General features: G+C 39.6%; 1 pseudogene across 1 annotated transcript; it reads right to left on the bottom strand.

Annotated features, from left to right (window-relative positions):
• Nucleotides 1-1,474: 1,474 nt before the first annotated feature.
• LOC309831737 (small ribosomal subunit protein uS2-like) lies at nt 1,475-2,337 on the bottom strand (annotated as a pseudogene). Its single transcript has one exon. The product of its transcript is annotated as a small ribosomal subunit protein uS2-like (transcript).
• Nucleotides 2,338-19,692: the final 17,355 nt, after the last annotated feature.

Below are 19,692 nucleotides of genomic sequence, written 5' to 3'. Positions count from 1 at the left end.
CACTTCTGTAGCCACAAAGAGATGGACATGACCTGCCCTCTCACATCTTACATTAGAGTCACCTCCACCCTCTCCCTCCTCTTTCTCTTCTTCCTCAGGCACCCATGTGACCAGGCACTGAGACCAGTGCATCTTTCTTGCCAGAGACAGGAGCAGGGAGGCCACACCTGATGTGAAGAAAGCCAATAAGACCTGAGTGGCTAAGCGAGTCAAGAGAGGTCCAGGGGGTCAAGAGAGGAAGGAGTCAGGGAGAGTGCCAACTGCAAGAGTGAGGACAGAAGACAGGCCACCTGTCAAGGTAACAGTCTTCACTAGTGAACCCACTGGCTGGCCTCCTGTCTCTGACTTGCTGGACTTCTCCCCTTTGCACAAAACCAGAGCTCTTCCGGTGTGTGAATACAATCCTGTCACCCTTCCTTAAAATATGTGATTTCCTATTCATTGCCCCAAAGATAAAATAAAAATCCATGGCTTACAACGCCTTTATGACCAGAGCCTTTCCCGTTGCTTCCACCCTTGTACTCAGTACTGCAGCCGTTCTGAACTTCTCTCCCTTAACTTCTGTGCCTTTGCCCACAATGTTCCCTCTGAGAAGAATAATCTTCTACTCCATTCTGTTCTCTCCATCTCCTTGCCTACAGGAACTAGAATTTCACATCTTGGTTTAAATGTTACTTCTTCTAGATGACCTTCCCTGACCCTCCAAATCAGAGTTTCTCAGACAGCAGACCAGCAGTGGTTGTATAAAATATTTCTGTGTCCACTCCATGTTAACTGAATCAAACTCTCTGGGCTGGGGTCCAAGAAATCACATTTTTAGCAAGCATTCCACTTATTCTAGTGCATATTAATGTTTCAGGACCAATGATTTAGACTCTGGGATGATATAAATAATAATAAACAACCCACACAGCACAATTAATTCTCCACCAATCAAAATGGACATACTGGGCTTCCCTGGTGGCGCAGTGGTTGAGAGTCCGCCTGCCGATGCAGGGGACACGGGTTCCTGCCCCAGTCCGGGAAGATCCCACATGCCGCGGAGCGGCTGGGCCCGTGAGCCATGGCCGCTGAGCCTGCGCGTCCAGAGCCTGTGCTCCGCAACGGGAGAGGCCCGCGTACCGCAAAAAAAAAAAAAAAAAATGGACGTACTGGCCAATCAGGACAGATGCCATGACCAGTCAAAGTGGACTCTGGCTATCAGACTCTCATATGTACTAGTCTGTAGCAACAATAATCGGCTGGCCCATGCTCTGTTTCACTGCACCCCACCTTTCCTCTGGGCTGGAATATATTAGCTGATACTTACCGAGTACTTCCTTTGTGCCAGGTATTGTTCTAAGCACTTTTCTTACATCATTTCAATTAACTTTCAAGATAATCCTATAAATTAGGTGCTATTATTATTTTCTTTCTTTAGAAACTGTTTATTTTCCATCAACCTGTTTCCATTTTGAGTTTGTGGAAGAGCAGCTTAAGACCACTCAGCGGTTGTTCCTGCCCATTCAGTGGCCTGAGCAGTGGTGGGCTGAGCACTGCAGTCTCCAGTGGGAACTGCAGAATAGGCCCAGAGGGCACCTGCACACCTTCGGACCCGTCCACCGCCTCAGGCTGAGGAGCGGTGAACTCAGGAGCTGGAGCAGCCCATTCACCCTGAAATTCCTCCTTGGTCACAGCCTTCTCAGCTGCCACCTGCTCTTCCTTTTCAACCTCTTCAGGATCTCTGTAGAAGGAGACATCAGGCATGACCTCCCATGGGTGTTCACGGGAGATGGTGCCACACGCATGCACAGAACCTCCCGGGCAAGCATCCACCACATCAGACCCAATGAGTGAGCTCCCTTGTTGTTGCACAGGATGGCAATGTCCACATAACACAGAGGAGAGTCTGTGTTACACAGAGCAATGGTAGGCAGGTTAACGTAAGAGGCCTCTGTGAGAGGCTGGTGGGCAGCCCTGGGATCAGTAACCACTGGAAGTCTTGGCTCCCGGAAGGCTGCCTGGATCTGGTTAGTGAAGGTTCCAGGAGTGAAGCAGCCAGCAATAGGAGTGGCTCCAGTGACAGCAGCAAACTTCAGCCCAGCTCGCTGGCCAGTATTCCTGGAGGATACGACACTGACATCAGCTGGGTTTTCAATGGCAACAGTGGCACGAGCTGCCAACAGAAGCTTCTCCCAGGTCCTCTTCAGATTTATGATGTAGATGCCATCACTTTTCCTTTTGTAGATGTACTGTTCCATTTGGGAGTCAAGGTTGGTGCCACCTAAGTAGGTTCCTGCTGCAAGGAATGAGGACATCCTGCTGCTTCATTTTCAGGACATCAAGAGCTCTGGACATTGTGAGAGCTTCCCTTTAAGTTACAATGAGAATGCAGAACAAGCCATGTGGACCCCTGTCTGGGTAGTGTGGAAAGGCGGTGCTATTATTATTTTCATTTACAGATAGCAAAACTGAGACACAGAGATGTTAAGTTACCTGGCCAACATTACACAGCCAGTAAGTGGCAGAGCTAGAGTTCAAATGCAGTAAGTGGCAGAGCTAGAGTTCAAATGCAGTCTGGCTCCAGAGCCCTAACCTACACTGCACCTGTCATGGTATGTATGAGGCTTTATTTTATTGTCAGTCTGGTTATTTGACTTTCTCACTACCCTGTGTTCTCCATGGGGGTAAACCTGATACATAATAGGCTGTCAATAAAAAGCTGGAGAATAAATGAGATCATGCTAATTTAGTTTAGGATCAAGAAGAGGGGACAGTAGAAGCCTGACCAATTGCTTACATTATCTCCTAGGGTTTTGAGGCTTGCTTTTAAAGAACTTCAAGGACAAGAAGCTTGGGAGCTTGCAGGAATTATGGTGTGGCAACCATCTGAGGCCACTGAAATCCATGCACCTAGAAAGCCCCGGCCATAGAATTGGTTTTCCTGCTCCAAACATTTTCAACCAAAGTGATGAATATAAAACTGACATGCATACTCTTGGCAAGTAAAATCATGTCAGAAAGATTAGAACCAACAGAGAGGTGACAGGCCTCAATATTCCATGGAGTTAATTTCTTAGAAAAACCTTTTCAGAATGCCTGTTAGTGGAGCCAGCTGGAGCCCAAAGCCTCAGTAATGAAACTAGCTGTGTCATGCAGATTCATCACACAAAACCAAGACACTGAGTTGCTTTCTCCAAATGTATAAAGTCGGTTTCTTCTCCCAGGGTGGAGCACTATGATGGTCACTCCCCAAAACCCAGATTATTTTTTTTTTTTAATTTTTATTGGAGTATAGCTAATTTACAATGTCATGTTAGTTTCTGCTGTAGAGAAAAGTGAATCAGTTATACATATACATATAACCACTCTTTTTTAGATTCTTTTCCCATATAGGTCATCACAGAGGTTTAGGAAATTTACCTGTCTAGCAGAAATGCAGTTTGGCTTGGAGAGTAGCAAAACTGGAGTCAGGGAAGCCATTGAGGAGAAATCCAGGTAGGGTGACAAAGGCCTAGGGAAGGTAAGATGGGTAAGAGGATGAAGCGAGGTAGCACTTTTTTTGTGTTGCAGCAGTTTTGAAAGAAAGGTTCAACACAGGACCTCAGTTACGAATAATTGGGGAGGGGGCATACATACCCTTCTTACCTTCCCTAATTCAACGTGTAATGAGAATAAAACCGTTCTCTTAGTGGTCTCTTGCTACCTTAAAATTATTCAGGTATTTGAGGAAAATACGGCAGTATTTCTTGACTGTAATTCTTCTAATAAAAATCAGCATCTTGGCATCCATGTCAAGGGAGAAATCCAGAAATCAGTGTACAGAAGAATTATCTGGTAGACTTCTGGGGTTGCAGTGAGACATGGAAAGAGAGGAACTAACCATGGACCAGAATGAGGAGTTTTGACAATGTTCAGAAGTTATTGTATGTTCTTCCAGCTACCCAGGGAAGCCACATTCCTTCCTACCCATCCAAATACCTCATGGTTCCCACATTGTTATCCAAGTTACAAAACTTTGGGATTAGGTCCTGTTCTGTTTTTTTTTTTTTTCCAAGCTCAGTTTCCAAAAGAAATGCTTGAAGGATCCAGCTCTGCCTCTAACACTGAGTGCCCCTCACCTTAATCCTGGACAGCTCCCATCTTAGTCCTCTGAGTTTCCATTGTTTTCCATGGCTGGAGGGGACCTGGACTACTATATTATCTTGTCCCTGTTTGGATTTGGTCTCATAACTGGCCCTCTCCCAGAGTGGGGAAACAATTAGGAAGAGAGGAGATTTGGGGACATAAGATTTAAAAGATTCACTTCCTTAATGTCACTTTGACCTGAGAGTCTATTAGCTCCCGGCTAATGGCCCATTTCTGAGCCTCCCTTACCCACTACCGCTGCCCACCCCTAATCCTCACTGTTGCTTGCACCAAGCTTTGGTGCCTGTGCCACCCAGAACTGGGATCTAAGGCAATGATGGAAAGGAGCAAAGCTGATCTAAATAGAGAACTTGAATGTTAGGAATAAACAAAATTCTTACATTACACTGGCATAAGCAAGTATCAAAACTATAGAAGTTTGTTTGTTTTTTTTTTTTGGTTTTGGTTTTGGTTTTGGTTTTACGAATGGGTTGCATTGCTTTCAGAAGTAGGAAGAGAGAAAGTGTTGAGTTCTAAGTGGAAAATTCCAGTTGGATGAAAAGACTAGGGAAGACTTGTAAGTAACACGGTGACTACCTAGAAAGATTCATTTCGATAGCTGCAAGATTTTTAGTCTGATGCTAAAGCACACATTTCTATTATAATCCTGTTCACTGCTTTTAATGAGCTACTTGTTCATAGAACAAAGATTAACTGACATCTAGCCCATGTTTGAGTTGCCACAGATCTTTTATCCCCTGATCTAAATAAAAATTTTCACTCTGTTACCTAATGAATCAGAGAAACTAAAAACTGGTAGGAGGGACAATCAACAATAATTCCAAATGCCACTCTAGCCCTCTGGTGATTGGCCTTTCCTGCAATGTCCTCTACCACCCAGAGTTCACACCTCAAGATCATCTCTGGCCTACACTTCAGTATTTGGTTAGCCCTTTCCAGAAGGCAATTCTGTTTCACATATACATTTAATACAGATATGCCTTTTAAAAAGCAAATTATTATAATGAAAAACATATACACACTTAAGGAGTTCTTATGTGACTCAAGTTTTATCTACTTAGTGTTACTGACACTGAAAAACCACTCGACTTTGGGGATTTTTTCGTTTACAAGGTCATTAGGCAAGTTCAGTGGAAATACAGCCTATTTGTACAGTGGGGCACATTTGAAGATCCTTATAATTTGTCAATAATTAGACTCCTCCAAAGAAATATTTTACATTTCTTAAGGACTTGACTCCCCCAAATCTTCTGATTATATTACCTACTATAAGAATAAAATCTGGGCAGTTTATCATTGTCAATAGATTTTTCCCAGGAGAATAATTTTTCTGAAAAATAATATCACCCATTTATGTTGGTAACTTGGTTCTATACCAGATGAATTAGAATTTCTAATTTCTAAATTATCCATGTTAGGTAGAGATACAATTAAGAAAGTTTTTGTCAATTTGAAAACTCTGGGATGAGGGAAGAGGTTGGAATAAAAGTTAAGACCATTTAAAACCTAAAATAAATGTCTAATTAATTTATGAAAAAGTATGCAGTACACATTATTGCCACAGCCAGTCAGTATGAATACTTAAATGGCAGTTTCTCCAAACTATTATCTTCTGTATTTTTATTTGTGTTTTTGGCCACTTCACTCTCTACAATCAGGAAATCAGTTATAATGTTTAAAAGGATCATACAAAATACATTTCAAAGTTTACTATCTTAAAAATATGACTCCCTTCGGAGAGTTGAATATGGCTTTCTTGGATTCTTGCCTTTATTGATATTTCCTGAGGGCTACATCCATGAGTGAGGTCTTGGAAATCGGGTAACCAACCCATTTTTCATGACACAGTGTAACTCCCTTAGCAACGTGGTGCTAAAACCGGGAAAGTGACATTTCCTCCATTGTCTTTGGCTGTAGCTATGAGTTTCCTTTCGAAGAGACCACAAAGCAGGACCCAGCCAGTTTAATAATCCTGATAGAACCAGCATGAGTGAAAGTTATAAGCACAGACGGAGAAGCTTGGGAAAAGTAAAACAGTAGGGAAGGCAGTCAGCACATGGAGGCAAAGACCATCAGTCACCAGCATCAATTTTCCACTGGTTTATAAACCAGGATATTGGGGAGAGTGGGGTTTGAGAATAGGAGCTGGGAGGAGAGTCGTTTTTAATATACTGTTTTTCCTTTCGGTTCTTCCTTTTAATCCTGTGGTGTTGAAAGCACAGCTTTCTCAAAGACAATCTGACCTATAGTCAACATTATAAATCACTCTCTAACCTCATAAACTGAGGGTCTGCAATGAAGATCTGTAATCAACACTGTAACTCATTCTTCTAACCACATAAGTTAAAAAAAAACAGACCCTCTAACATCCTTATGGTCAATTCTAGAAAACAAATACAAAGATAAGGTAGGTGTTTTTTTTTTTTCTCGGAAAACTTTTTATGCATCAACACTACTTGAAGCTATTACTTGTTAGTTCAGGGCTTAATATATTGAACATGGATCCCCACCAACACTTTCTGAAATCGATAAATGTAGGGTACACAGTAATGAGAATACTGTGAACAGCACAGTTAACTATTGGATTACCCCTCAAAATCTAAAACAGAATGAAAATCCTGCTTTTAAAATTCCAATTAATGTAATCAGAGTTTTTCCAGTTAATCTGGAACTATTCCTGGATGTAGCATCATATCAACCTACCAACGTACTAGTAAATTGGCTAATTTCTGCCTACCACTTATACCAACAAGCATGAATCTGTAGGATAGGATGTAAAAAACTCTAAGATACAGAGCAGCCCAAGCAAGGTGCCAGGCAAGTGCCAAAGACAAGAGCTCCGAGCAAGAACATAAATAAGAAAATATATAACAGGACTGTGAAGTAACAGTATGGTTCCAGAGGTAGGAAAATTTTAGTGTCATTCTATTCTATGTGGATCAGAACAACACTCAATGCCTGGATCTGGGTGTTACATCTTTAAATAGACAATACAAAATAAGTGTCTACTGGAGACCAATCAGTTTAGAAACCATTAGCTATGAAGAAAAGTTACACGAACTAATTTTCGTGACAACTTGGCAAAGAAAAGATGGTGATAGACTATGGTGATATATATCAAAAATTGGAAGAGTAGACCAGTCTCTGTAACTTCAGAGAACGCAACCGAGCAGTTTTGCTAATATATTTTACTCCACATAGAGCAAAAACGAAGTGGTAAAAAATAAATAGAGGTGGCTGAGTATTACTACTTCGAGCATCCAAGCAGAGATCGTGTGATCATGTGCCAAGGGGGATGATGAAGAAATTCTTAACTTTTCACCCAGCACTGTGATTTCGTAGATCTCAATGCATGATCCTTTGCCAAACATAACTTTTTATTTAAAATTTTTAGAGATTAAAAAGCCAGAAATCACTTAAAAGTTTAAATCCAGCCTATGACAAGATGCATATCCATCCTTTAATATTCATTAAGTTTATTCTGGGCTTATGATACAGTTCACTGCACATTAGATACTGTTACAACTTATACACTTAAGATAAAATAATAAGGAAAGGCAATAGAGTCAACAGCACTTATATTTTGAAACATGTTGATAACAGCTTAGTAACAATACTTCCTAGCAGGTGGAGACTGTATTGCATGCAGTGTAAAATGAGAAAAAATTTTAAACAGTGGCACAGAATTTGAAGTTGGCAAGACTGATGCTATCACTAACATTGCATAGGAGATTTCCATATGCTATTTCTGTATATAAAAAAGGGTCACAAATTTGCTTAGATTGGACCACACACACAGAGGGATAATTCAAATTCCCTTGCTCTTTATAATCTCTTCTCCATGTCACTAATTAATCCACTTAGTCAACATTTATCTAAACATATGTATGCCCTCACTATCGAACGGCATCATTTAAATCCATCTCCTTGGACTCCACATGCTTTAAAAGCATTAATGTCCTACTACATCAGGCCGTAATTTTAATAATATTTTCCACTGTATTTAAGGAATTACTTGGTGGGCATGGATTAGAAGTTTCAAAATTAGCATGTTCTTTTTGCATAACTTATTTGCAAAAGCCCCTCTGTCTTGTACTGGTGATTACATTCCCTGCACGTTAGTGAGCGCTCCCAGAGCTGGATGCATGCTGAGGACAACAGCAATCATTAATGTTTATGATCTACATAGCATTCCGTGTTTGTCTCTCATCCTTTTCCCTTGATAATTTTTCTTCATAGCGCTTAGCAACCCTGACCACAGATCTGTATCCCTTACCCAAAACCTTTGGGACCATCTATGCTTCCAAATTTAATTGTTTTAGAATTTTTAGGAAGGCTTTATGGCATACTCCCATCAAGTTTTGTGACAGCTCCTCATAAGCAAACATTAACATTTCTTCAATGCAGTTCACGGGAATTCATACCAAGAGGGATAAACAAAGACTACAAATAGCTTCATCTTTCCCCAGGTCACGTTCTGCTGCCAGAGAAGTTCAAGTCAGGTCAGGTTTTGCTGCCAACTGAGTTAGGAAATACCTTTCAGTTTGAAGAGCTTTTTGAATTTCAGAATTGCAGATAAAAGATTGTGGACTTGTAAATATTTATCCTTTGTCTATTTTCTGTCCAGATTTAAGAGCTGTGGAGACCTGAATATTTTGTTTATCTTCTTTGTTGTGTTTCCAAAGTCCAGAATAATGACAGACACAAAATCTCAGTAAACAGTTGTTGAATGAATGAATGAATGAATGAATGAGATGGTCTGGCACTAGAGCTCTGCCTAATGGAAGAACTCTATAATGTCTACCAGATCATCTCTTAGGGATTTTAAATAGTAATACACGGAGTGGGATACAGGCCGTGAACTATGCAGAACCTGAGAAACAAGACAAAACAAAACGAAACTACCAATGGAAAGGAAAGGCATTAAGCAAAAGCAGTTAGGCAAGAAAAGATGTAAGCAGAAGCCATGAGGTAGAAAGAGAGAAGGTCCTTCTTTAGTCAGAAGTATTAGAAATAACAGAGATAGTGGAAAAGATGCCAGAGTCCACACAATAGATTCTAAGACTTGGTATCAGTGACACCACACAAAATGTCCATTAACTAAATCGTTGTTTGACTTTGTTTCTTGCAACTTGAAACACCACCTTAGATGAACTATATAACTTCTCTGAGCCTAAATCTTTACCTATTAAATGACGAGTTTGGAGAGAGGATGCCAAAATTTCCTTCCAAACAAAATAATTGTGTACAGCGGTGGTTCTCAAACATTAGTATACAGAATCACTTGGAGGGATTGTTTAAACTCAGATCACTAGACTCCACCCCCAGAGGTTTTTTGTTTGTTTGTTTGTTTTCTTTGGCTGCGCTGCACAGCTTGTGGGATCTTAGTTCCCCCACTGGGGATCGAACCAGGCCCCGGCAGCAAAAGCACCGAGTCCTAACCACTGGACTGCCAGGGAATTCCCCAGGGTTTTTGCTGTAAGATGATTTGGGTGGTGCTTGAGAATTTGCCTTCCTCAGATGAAGGTGATGCTAATACACTGGTTCAGGGACCACAGTTTTGAGGGCTGCTGGTCTACTACACAAGCAGCATTTATTTTACAAAACACATGTAAGCCATTATCCAAATTCTGGTGCCCTCTGCAAATTGTTTGAGTTTGTCCATCTACAAAGCTATGTGCAAGCTTCCCATCCACTCCTGATATTCAATTTGATTTGCAGCCCTGAAATGCGAAAAACAATGACAGAATTTCTTTTCATCGTGACGGCTATTTAACCATAAAGTTAACGTTTTTGAAATTAAATGAAACTGATGTTTAATACTGTCTCACAGACACCCAGAGACAGGCTTGAAAGAAGAGAAATTTCAGTATTTTTATTCCCTTTGGACCTACTTGTGGCAGCTGCTTATTTTCTGGCATTCAGAAATTTTTAACTTCAAATGACACGGCACGGCCAATCTATGTCCGAGTTTAAGGCACAAAGTTGCTCACTTCCCTAGCAAGTTTTTATGAACTGAAAACTTTACAGAATAATTCTGATTACTCTTACCAGTGCAACAAAGAAGCTACACAGCTTGGTGGGTTTTTTTTGGTCAGATCAAAATTATCATTAGAAAAACGGATTTCCAGTGGGGCAGGTTCAAAAGTAAAGTCTCAGAAAATCTAGAGCCACCAAATTAATAGAGTGACTTCTTCGGGCATAATTATACTTCAAAGAAAGTAAATGCTATTACTCGCTTGCAAAGACAAGAAAATAGGTACAGACCGCTGTAAGTGCTCCACAGCTCACTAGAAAACATCTTGGAAAAATCTTTTATTACCAAATGACACCGTGGCAAAGCTATCCACCCTGCTGTCCTGGGGGAGGAAAATGGTGGTGGGGGCAGAGATAACCTGGGGCAGTGTTGTAGCTGACTGATCCATGCACGATTATCACGTACAAATATGGGTGTGACAAAGCATGTAAAAGGCACTCAAAGTGCACGTGTGGGTCACCTGACGCTCTTCCAGAAATGAACAATGGATCCCTGAAGACTGAACTATGCATGGTACCACAGTCAGGAAAAAGAAGATGGAAAAGGAAGGATTAAAAGGTTGACAATGATTTTTTTTTTCTGAAGCCAGTTTATTTTTCTTTGAGCTAAAAGTGTTCTGCCTCAAGGCTGGCATAAAGCAGCCTTTCCAGGAAGCCACATTTATCACACCAAAGAAAAGCACCACGAAGGAGACAGCATGATAAATACCTGGTTTGGGGATCCCAGGATAGAGTGTCCAGAAATGAGGATAAGAATTTATCTCCTTGAAGCCTGGGCTCTAGCTCAAATAATATTCTCAGCAAAATTTGCTTCAAAATACCCAAATCTACTCATTGGTTTAAGACATCAGATATATTAATTACATGATGCTTCATCATATTCTAAAGAAGGTTTATAGAGTTGTCCTCTGATCCAAGACACACATGCAAGTTATTTGTTATGGTGACTGCTTGCTTTGCAGAGTCTCTGCCCTTGATCCAGTCCTATAGATCAATGTCAGGCCAAGTGAGATCTCCAGAAAGGGACAGCATGAACCCTCTCGCCAAGGTTAGGCTTTTGAAGCTAAAAGTTGGTCCCTGACTCTGGGATCAGGCTGACTTGGGTTTGAATTTTATCTCCAAACTGAAAGTTGTATGACCTTAAGTGACTTAACCTCTGGAAGTCTCAATTCCCTCCAGCGTAAAAGGAGGCTAATTATAAATCATGCCTCAAAGGATGTTTGTGAGTGAAAGTGAGGTGTGATAATATACATATGTGTTTATGTCTGGCACATAGTAAGTGTTCAATACATATCAGTTACTATTACTATTATTAACACCACTGTTTTTATAATAGAACTTCTCTCAATGACCTTCCATTAACTGATTTGCCAGATTAATTCACCATACTATCCATTCCTCCTGTTAAGCATAAAGACTGATGTCCACAGCACTCTGAATGCTCTCGACAGCAACCTACATCTCGGAAACCTGTACACTGAGTTTTATGCTTAACAAAAGCCACATAAACTTATTGCCAAACTTGATTGTGACCATTGTAATAGTTATTGGAATTTTGTAATTTAATAAATATTATGTAAACTTATAAAGCCTAAGAGCAAAAACAAAGAGTTGTTATCTCTGTGGAAGCTAAGTGAAATGCTTTGGAAAGATAAGTAGAAAAACAATTTCTGCCAAATTAAGTGACAAAACTACAGAAGGTTAGGGGAAAAGATCACAATAATCTACAAAGTACTGCACGTAGATTGCCTCATATGTATGTTTAAGATCATTCTACATTTTAAAGAAATACAAGTGGAAATTGTAAAGAAGGCATTTTGTATGTTGCTTGTGAAAGATACTGGAGAGCTCTAATCAGCAGACCAGTATGTCAAGAAAACACTCTGGCCCTACATCAAAAGATGACAATGGAATGTCCGTACATATTTTTTAAGTTAAAATGTTTGGTGTATGAATATATCATTCCCCCCCCTACCCAGTTGCTATTTTTGAAAGCAAACAATACAACACCAAGAGTGAACTCTAAGGTAAACTATGGACTTTGGGTGATGATGATGTGTCACTATAGGTTCATCAATTAATTGTAACAAATGCATCACTCTGGTGAGGGACGCTGAAAGCAGGGGATGCGATGCATGTGTGTGGGCAGGGAGTATATGGGATATTTATGTCCCTTCCTCTCAGTTTTGCTGTGTACCTAAAACTACTTTTAAAAAAATAAAAGTCTTAAAAAAAAAAGAAAAACGAAAAGTAAATGACCATTGCTGGTCCCAACTGACTTAGATATATCATTATTCAAGTACCCTTACTCACTAAGCCGCTTTTCAGAGTTCTAAATTTAAATACATTAGGGAAAGGGAACTACTTCAGCAAGTAGGTAGGGACTTGTTTTTGTGATTTACCCACACCATATTCAGTCACACAAAATAGCATTTCCTGTAATACATGAGATCCAGGCCAAGAAGTGTTGCCCTGAGGTAGCAAAAGAGGGGCATTTGGAATAGAAGTTTACAAGTGCTGCTCTACTAACTGGCATCCTCAAAACTGTCAGGAGAGCTTTCTGAAAGTACAGATTCCTAAGACCCATGTCCAGTATTTGGAAATCGTAGGTCTGGGGTAGGACCCAGGAAACTGTGGGGTTTTTTTAAGTTTCCTAGATGCTTCTGATGGGTAACCAGGTTTGAGAAAGATTGATGTTGAGCAGTGCTGTCTAACCTAAATATAATGCAAGCCACATTTTCTGGTAGCTACATTTTCCAAAGGATTTTCTAGTAGCCTCATTTAAAAAAGAAAACTTAAGACATTTTATTTAAATCAATAAGCTCAAAATAATTCAACATGTAATCAACATAAAAATTATTAATAGGATATTTTACGTCCTTTTTATTTGTACTAAGTCTTTGAAACCCAGTGTGTGTTTTACACTCAGTGCATCTCAGTTTGGACCAGCCCCACTGTCAGTGCTCAACAGCCACCTAGGGCTACCGGCAGCCACACTGGGAAGAACAGATCCGGGGTGTAAAGCGGTATTCATCTTAGCGATGTACGCTGTCTTGGTGATGGTACTATACTTTGATGGTTCACAACTACTAAGTGATGGAGGAAAGAAGGTGATTAGAAAAGTCAAAAAGGAGAATGAAACAGCATGAAAAATGAAGGATGAATATGACACTTAACTCTTTAACTGGGAGGGTTTTGTACTGTAAGTGAAGGAAGCACACATAAATATTCAAGGAAAAACAAATAGAACTGATGTCTGTGTACGCAAGAAGGGGAAAAGCTGGACAATTCAATTAGACAAGAGTAAAAACTGTCTACCACACAACTCCAGTTTTTAAGTCCAAAAAGAGAATTCCTACGGAACTCATGTTCACCTTTCAGAAACCTGTGCGACAGTAGAGTATGGAATAAATACCTTTATGGAAAAAGTAAACTGCCCAGCATAAAAGTAACTTATAGAAGCATTTCCAAATGTTTTAAGCTGTGCACACACTTTTTCATCTATCACGCTATAATGTTAGTGAAAACACATTTTGGAGGCTGAAATCATAAATCTGAACAAAGAGCTTAACATAGAACTGATGCACATTATCCTTTGGGAATTTAATTAATTTTTTTTTTTTTTTTTAAGATTTCAACAGTAAAGTATTCTAACCAGGACTATCACAGCCAAAAATGCTGTAAATCAAACAAAACATTTGTGAAGGAAAGCTCCTTAATTCCTCACCAAACACTTGTATCAATGAAAAAACAATCAGAATAGAACAAATTCCGTGTCAGAGGTTAATGGGGATGTGTGAGGTATCATATTGCAGACTTTTATTATACACTATGTAAAAAATCTATGGGAGCCAAGTGTTTCTTCTGAAGCCTACAACTGCACTCAATTTACGTATGAATTTAACATATGAAATACATTTTTTCATTTTCCTCTTACCTAGTAACTTCAGATGGCACAAAATCAGCTTTTGGAGCAAATACAGAGGCAATGATAAAGTTCTAACAATTCAATTTAAAACTGAATTCTTTAACATGCCAATTCAACAATACATAAAATGATGTTCTCGATCCTCCATTTGGAGACACATCTTTTACTCGTTCATCCAATAGAGGCATTGGATTTTCACTGCTCTGCCATCTATACTTTTGCTCAGGTTAGAAGTGGCCAAGGAAACTCAGGATCCAAATTATAAATAAGCAGTAACTTGACAACATGAGCATCTAGTTTGTATATTTATACACCTAAGTCACAATGGCTGTATTATTAACGATTAACAAATGAATAGATTTTTCTGTAACTTCTTTAGGGATAGATCCAAAAGGTGTTTGAAATCACAGCAATTAACTTTTAGCTAAGAAAACAGATATGTATCTCCATGTATCTCTTGGATAGGTTAAATTATTGACTATTAATTGACTATTTTCAATTAACAGATTCAATCAAGACAGCAGTTAAATAAGAAAAACATTACACTGATAACAAGTGTTAATTTATTAATATGCTGTAGTTTATGCTCATTTTTCAGTAGATTTTTATTCATTCAACTAGTGCTTGCATTTTTAATACGCAAAGCCCTTTGTTAGGTGCTGTACTAAGTTAAAATTATAATAAAGAACAATTTGTTCTTTTTAATTTAAAAAAAATTTTTGTACTTATTTATGGCATGCGAAATCTCAGTTCCCCAACCAGGGATTGAACCCGTGCCCCCTGCAGTGGAAGCCAAGAGTCTTAAATCACTGGACCACCAGGAAAGTTCCATAATAAAGAACCATTTGTTCTTTATGTCCAGTCTATGAGCACTGTGCATACTCGCAAATACAAACACAAGACCAACACACACATATTTGAAAAACTATACCTACTGATCCCCTAAGTGCCCAGCCTGCTGCTGTCCCTATCACAGGTGAATATGAGACTTTCTCCTGAATTTCCCTCTAACTTTGTAGAACTGATATAAAATTGCTTCCCAAGTTCTGCAGCATCTCAGGTTTTTTTTTTTTTTTTTTCCCTTCTGTTTATTTTAGGTTCCTCTGGCCATGTAAGTGCCTCTCATTTATCCTCTGCAGATGGCTTCTCCTTTAGAGCTATTCTGACACAGGCGAACTGGTGGTGGCCTGTTTGTTACTCCTATTTACAAATCAATATCATGCAATCATAGGACATGCTAAATAAATGTAACAATGAAGGAGATATTAAGGTTGGAGAGCGCAGATGCCAAAGAACTAGAAAAAGTGAGTTATTATCACCTTTCTGTGAACATTTGACTGGCTGGAGCTTGATATTGAGAAAAAGGCAACATCGGTCTATCAACTTCTCCAAAATGTATCCTAATTCCTGTTCCTACCTTTGTGATGATCAGCATGGATTTGGACCATGTGACATCTGGCTGCTCTATTTTCTATGTGAAGGGGTAAGAGATGACCACATGTTGACTGTATCTTGAAGGTAAAAACAGGATACTCTGACAGAACCGAATGTGGAGTATACAGGAGAGAGAGGAGGCAAGCTTGACTCCCAAGCTTTTATCTTGAGCAATTAAGAGGATAAAGTTGTGATTTCCTGCAATGGGGAGGAATCAGGAGCAGAGTAAGTTTTTTGAGGAAATATCAGAAGTTTGATTAAAGAAGCCTGTTACATATTCAAGTAGAGATGTCAAGTGAGCAGTTGGGTAAATGCTTTTGGAGTTCAAGGGAAAGGTCTGTGACCAAGATATAAATTGGAAGCCCTCCACATCTATATGGATGAGACCAAGAGAGTGGGTGGATAAGAAGAGATCCAGGGAATGAAAGCTGAGTTCTCCAAGACTGGGTCAGAGACAGGATGAAGAATTAGTAATGCAGACCAAGAAGGAAGAGCCAATGAAGTAGCAAAAAACAGAAGACCAGAAAGTACTTCAGAGGAGGGAGTGGTCAACTGTCAAATGTCACTGAAAAAAAGTTAAGGACTGAGAATTGACCATTAAGTTTAACAGCATGTAATTCACCAGTGCCCTTGACAAGAGACATTTAAGGGGAATTTTGAGTGATTACCTGATTGGAGTGGTTTTAAGATGAACTGTGGAAGCAGTACTGAAGACGGAGAGTATAGACAACTCTTGTGGGTAGTTTTGCTGTAAATGGGAATTGAGAAATGGGGACAGTATCTGAAGGGGATGTGGGATCACATGCTTTGCCCATTCACTCTGTCACTCTCCTCTCACCTCAAATCTTCATCACCGCCTCCCCTCATGCTGATTCTAGCTGGTAACTTTGCTTTCTTATTTCAATGAGAGAAAACAGAAACAATCAGGAAGAATTACACCAAGTTGCCACCACAATTTCTAACCTCCTACCTGCATCCATATTCAATATGAAACTAGTTGGTTTGGTTGTGTGCTGTTCTGTGATGGTGTTTAGCTATGTGGGTGCAGGGATGGACCAGAACTATTGTATTATCCAGGGTTGGGGTTTTGCTAGGGGAGAATGAAGAGTGCTGGGGACAAGAACAAAACAATTATAACTGATACATTATTTTTGATTCCTAAAAATATAAGAACTGTCCTACTGTCAAAGCCAGGGCCCTGCCAGTTTAATAGAATGACTCAATCTTGGCAGAAATGCCATAAGATGGCAGCAGCTCACATTAGCTTTAAAGTTCAGATTTCTTAAAACCCACAGCTTCCCTCAACTATTCCTTCTACATCTTGCCTCTACACTTAACCAAACTTACTCTTTTCAGCCCATATCACCTCTTGGAGTAACATGTTCTCTACTCAATATGTAAAGTAGCTGTTTAATTTCTTTTCTAAATTAGCTGAAATTAAAGACTGTGTTTGTTAATCTGTACCATACATATTCCCTATCATAGTATTCAGTTGTCCTCTTTCCAGGATCCTTGGCGGTGCTCACATCCCTAATACATAAAATATACAGTTCATATTCACATTCTCATTTTTTAAGCACTATTTGAACAAAACATCTTATTAGGCATTAGGGAAAGCACATAAGAAGAGTGTTTCCTACCTTCAAGAAACTCAAGTATGCGATCTATAAGCTAACATGGGCAGTGCAAATGGGCAACCAGAATGAAGGGCAGGGAAAGAATGATTATCTGACCTCGTTGCTCCAAGACCTAAATTGTAGTTGAAAGAAAGCACAAAGGACCCAAAATCAAAGAGCTTTCAAGTAAGAAGACCTAGATTTTCAAAATACTTAAACTCATTTTGTTTCTTAGGTAAAAAACAACAACAAAGAGATTCTAACAGAATTAAAATGAACACATTGTGTTAAACATAGAGTATGTTAGCATAGTGCAAAAGTTTCCTGTTCGGGAAATACTGTTCAGGATAAAAGCTCCAAACGGCCACAACCAATGCTCTTAAATGAACATGCTATCTATGGAGGCACAAAGCCACAGTTGAGAGCTGAAGCCAAGAACAGGAGTCTGAACAGACATAAACTCCCACTGGGCAGAACAGTTTTCTATAATCTTTCTAAATAATCTTTAGACCAGCTTCGATGAATCCCGTAGGATTGGGACCCTAATAAAGTCCATGGCCTATGAAAGCTATTTATAAAACTTTCCTGAGAAGGTTACACATACATATTGTCTCAAGCACTGTGTAACAAAAAGTTATAACCTATTCCTTAGGGGATACCTGAGTTTTTAACAGATCTTAAAGCTATCTTTATGTAGGTTAGGGATTTGGAAGGAAAAAGTAGTCTGATTATACTTGCTGTATGTACTTAAATCTGCTGTGCTAATTCTATTATCACCATAATAACCACCATCATTTATGTTCTGGACAGTGGACTAAGCACTTTACACATTATCTCAGTTAATCTTCACAAAAACAAGAAAACTCTAAGACGGTATTAGTATTCCTATTTTAGAGAAAAAGAATTGGGATTTAAATAAGCTAAATAGGGCTTCCCTGGTGGCGCAATGGTTAAGAATCCACCTGTCAATGCAGGGGACATGGATTCAAGCCCTGGTCCAGGAAGATCCCATATGCCACGGAGCAACTAAGCTGTTCACCACAACTACTGAGCCTGTGCTCTAGAGCCCACAAGCCACAACTACTGAACCCACGTGCCACAGCTACTGAAGCCTGTGTGCCTAGAGCCTGTGCTCCACAACAAGAGAAGCCAATGCAATGAGAAGCCTGTGCACCTCGACAAAGAGTAGCCCCCGCTCGCTGCAACTAGAGAAAGCCCGCACACAGCAACGAAGACCCAACGCAGCCAAAAATAAATAAATAAAATAAATTCAAAAATAAATAAATAAGCTAAATGACTTTTCTAGGGTCTCACAATCACTAACTGGCAAAGCCAGGATTCACACCCAAGGACTCCACCCACTCACCTGACTATAAAGCCAGTGTGGGCTGAACAACCACTACAACGTATGTGTCTCTGTGTGTGTGTGTGTGTGTGCGCGCGCGCACGTGTGTGCACCACTGCCATCCCCTTTTCAAGGGGATTGGTACAGACACTATAACAACCTTTAGTAACCAATCTGATGCCCAGCAGTCGGCCCTACAGACACACCAAAAACCTGTCAAATCCCATTTTGAAGTCCTTAGTATGTCAAAAGGGATGAAAATTAGTACCAGTGTCTTTGTTCACAATTATTTAATGAGACCCAGCATACTGAAAAAAGGTGAAATGGGTTTTAACATTAGATATTCCCTCCCTACTATGTATGGAGGCCAGGATAAACCTCTGACTGCATTGTGATTCAACATCTATGGTTTTCACTCATTCAAATTCACACTCAAGTCATTATTTCTGATGTAGTAACCCTGCCAGGGATATAAGCCACCAAGCGGTAGATGAAATTTCAGGTTCACCTTTGGATCTCTGCTGAATCCATAAGTGCTGTATTATGCATTTGTTAGCCAAGGATTTTAATGGAAAGTGAGCATATTAAAAATGTTCTGTTCAGTGCACAAAAGTCAAATTTATGCCATTACAAAAGGGTTGCTTTCTCAAATTGGTGGGGTGTGGGAAGAAACAGCAAGCATTGCCCAAAGCAGATTATATGCAGACATGAGGAAATTAAAGCTCAAAAGTTAATGCAAATGAGCAACAGAGATCCATATTTTAGAGGTCAGATTTTCGGAAATTATCTCCTAAACGAGATTTCTAAGAATATAGAATTTTTAAGTGAAAGTTGAGGCTGGAATGCAACTCGTCAATTTAAAATAATCCTTTGAATCTTTTCTTTCCTAACCAGGGTAAAGACATAACATAAGCAGCAAGAAAACTTTCATATTTAGGCCTTCATTTTCTCCTCTTTTTTCTTAAAGCCAATACATGTTGATTCTCCAGGAACTTTTCCAATAGCTGGTTAAATTTCCTGAAGGAAGCTAAGAAAGAATACAAGTTCTTTATACACATGCGTAAATTTATTTACACACACACACACACACACACACACACACACACACACACACACATATTCCAGCAAAATATATCCAGGTTGCACACTGCAGGTTTGTACTCCCTGGAAGCTGCCTCCTCAAGGAGAGGTACAAACTGGATGTT

The sequence above is a fragment of the Grampus griseus genome (assembly GCF_964374135.1).
Source record: "Grampus griseus genome assembly, chromosome: 13".
Taxonomy (NCBI): domain Eukaryota; kingdom Metazoa; phylum Chordata; class Mammalia; order Artiodactyla; family Delphinidae; genus Grampus; species Grampus griseus.
Note: the sequence above shows the minus strand (reverse complement) of the source record. Positions and strands in the feature narration are given on the sequence as shown.